The sequence below is a fragment of the Ascidia mentula genome (assembly GCF_947561715.1).
Source record: "Ascidia mentula chromosome 2 unlocalized genomic scaffold, kaAscMent1.1 SUPER_2_unloc_29, whole genome shotgun sequence".
NCBI lineage: Eukaryota > Metazoa > Chordata > Ascidiacea > Phlebobranchia > Ascidiidae > Ascidia > Ascidia mentula.
In genome coordinates, this window is record NW_028113675.1 from 10,001 (window position 1) to 12,500 (window position 2,500).

Below are 2,500 nucleotides of genomic sequence, written 5' to 3' on the forward strand. Positions count from 1 at the left end.
CGGGACGCCCGGCCCACGAAGGGCAGACGCGGCGATCCCTCCTCGCCCGGGCGACGGGCCGACGTGTCCGCGCGCCTATAACACCCACCCGGGGGCGGGCTACCTTGCGCGCGGCCTTCTCGCCGCCTCCCAGACGGTCGCGGCCTTCGCACGGCGCTAGTGCGCTGGAGCTGCTCGGAGGACAGCGCGAACGACGGGCCGCAAGGCTCCGCACGCCCACACGCTCCGCTCGGCTTCAGCTGAAAGCGTCGCGCGACTCGACAGGCCCTCCCGTTTGCCTCTCGACGGTTTCACGTACTCTTTAACTCTCTCTTCAAAGTGCTTTTCAACTTTCCCTCACGGTACTTGTTCGCTATCGGTCTCGCGACAGTATTTAGCCTTAGATGGAGTTTACCACCCGCTTTGGGCTGCATTCCCAAACAACCCGACTCTGGGAAGACGCAGAGCGCGCGCCCTCGCCGCCACCATGGGCCTGACACCCGCACCGGGACGAGGCCTCGATCAGAAGGACGCGGGCGGCGAACGACGTACGCGCAGCGAATTCCTTACGCCACAATTCCACGCGCCGCAGAGGCGCGCGGATTCGGCGATGGGCACTTCCCACTTCACTCGCCGTTACTGGGGGAATCCTCGTTAGTTTCTTTTCCTCCGCTTAGTAATATGCTTAAATTCAGCGGGTAGCCTCGTCCGACCTCAGGCCGATAATCCAGTGCCTCGTTTGCGAGAGACACGCGCGCGCCACCGAAGCTCGTGCGAGCGCCGCGCCCGAACGCGAGCCGTGCTGCTCCGGGCCGGGATCCTCTTCGAGGCCGACTCGTAACGAGACGCACGCCGCGTTCGGTTTCGCGCGCTGACACTGCGTTCGTGCTGTCCTGGGCGGGACGACCGTGGCAACGGCCGACACCGCACCGGCCCGACGCGTCGCCGCGCGGGAACGTTACAACGCGACCCTGAGGCGGGCGTGGCGCCGGGATTGACCCGGTGCCGCAATTTGCGTTCAGAACGTCGATGCTCAATGTGTCCTGCAATTCACATTAATTCACGCAGCTAGCTGCGTCCTTCATCGACTCGCGAGCCGAGTGATCCACCGCCAAGAGCCCTCCGTGACTTCGTCAGTTGGACAAGCGCGACCCAGCCGGATTGCACAGTCGAAAAAGCGGTGGCCGAGCGGTCGCCAGCCGTAGGCGACGCATGAAGCCAGCCTGGCACATGGCCACGGCACTCGGCGCAGAACGAAACAGGGTGACCGAAGTGCAATCGCGTGCGCCTCAACAGCGACGAAGGGCGTGCGCGGCCGCCAAGATACGGAGCCTTCTCCACCTGTCGAACGCACGACCACTCGATCGGCGATCGGCCGGTAATGATCCTTCCGCAGGTTCACCTACGGAAACCTTGTTACGACTTTTACTTCCTCTAAATGATCAAGTTAGATCGTCTTCTCGGACGCCGGCGCGGCCGTTGCCGAACGCGCCAGGTCCAATCGGAGGACCTCACTAAACCATTCAATCGGTAGTAGCGACGGGCGGTGTGTACAAAGGGCAGGGACGTAATCAACGCGAGCTGATGACTCGCGCTTACTGGGCATTCCTCGTTCAAGGGAAACAATTGCAATTCCCTATCCCTAGCACGACCGGGGTTCAGCGGGTTACCCGGACCTTCCGGCCTAGGCGGCGACACGCTGATCCGGTCAGTGTAGCGCGCGTGCGGCCCCGAACATCTAAGGGCATCACAGACCTGTTATTGCTCAATCTCGTGTGGCTAAGCGCCACTAGTCCCTCTAAGAAGTTCAACGCCGACCGATAGGGTCGCGTAACTAGTTAGCAAGCCAGAGTCTCGTTCGTTATCGGAATTAACCAGACAAATCGCTCCACCAACTAAGAACGGCCATGCACCACCACCCACAGAATCAAGAAAGAGCTCTCAATCTGTCAATCCTCACTGTGTCCGGGCCGGGTGAGATTCCCCGTGTTGAGTCAAATTAAGCCGCAGGCTCCACGCCTGGTGGTGCCCTTCCGTCAATTCCTTTAAGTTTCAGCTTTGCAACCATACTTCCCCCGGAACCCAAAGACTTTGGTTTCCCGCAAGCTGCCGGAGGGGTCGTCAAAGTAACGCCCCCCGATCGCTGGTTGGCATCGTTTATAGTCAGAACTAGGACGGTATCTGATCGTCTTCGAACCTCTGACTTTCGCTCTTGATTAAAGAAAACATTCTTGGCAAATGCTTTCGCAGTCGTTCGTCTTGCGCCGATCCAAGAATTTCACCTCTAACGGCACAGTACGAATGCCCCCGTCCGTCCCTCTTAATCATTACCTCGCGCTCCGAAAACCAACAAAATAGAACCGAGGTCCTATTCCATTATTCCATGCACCATTATTCAGGCGAAGCGCCTGCTTTGAACACTCTAATTTTTTCAAAGTAAACGTCCCGGCCGCCGCCGACACTCAGTCAAGGGCACCGGCGGAGCGCCGGGGGAGAGGGCCAGGTGCGGCCAGTGCACGCC

The 2,500-nt window shown here is 59.9% G+C and overlaps 3 non-coding genes across 3 annotated transcripts in view; all 3 read right to left on the bottom strand.

Moving 5' to 3' along the window:
* LOC145915906 (large subunit ribosomal RNA) overlaps positions 1 to 701 on the bottom strand; it is a 3,672-nt gene extending 2,971 nt beyond the window's left edge. The window contains exon 1 of the ribosomal RNA XR_014404209.1: positions 1 to 701. This exon is cut by the window's left edge and continues 2,971 nt beyond it. This is a non-coding gene — a ribosomal RNA (large subunit ribosomal RNA).
* A 244-nt stretch (positions 702 to 945) lies between these two features.
* LOC145915902 (5.8S ribosomal RNA) lies at positions 946 to 1,099 on the bottom strand. Its single transcript, XR_014404205.1, has one exon. It is a non-coding gene; the product is annotated as a 5.8S ribosomal RNA (ribosomal RNA).
* Positions 1,100 to 1,358: 259 nt separating this feature from the next.
* LOC145915898 (small subunit ribosomal RNA) overlaps positions 1,359 to 2,500 on the bottom strand; it is a 1,824-nt gene continuing 682 nt past the window's right edge. The window contains exon 1 of the ribosomal RNA XR_014404201.1: positions 1,359 to 2,500. This exon is cut by the window's right edge and continues 682 nt beyond it. This is a non-coding gene — a ribosomal RNA (small subunit ribosomal RNA).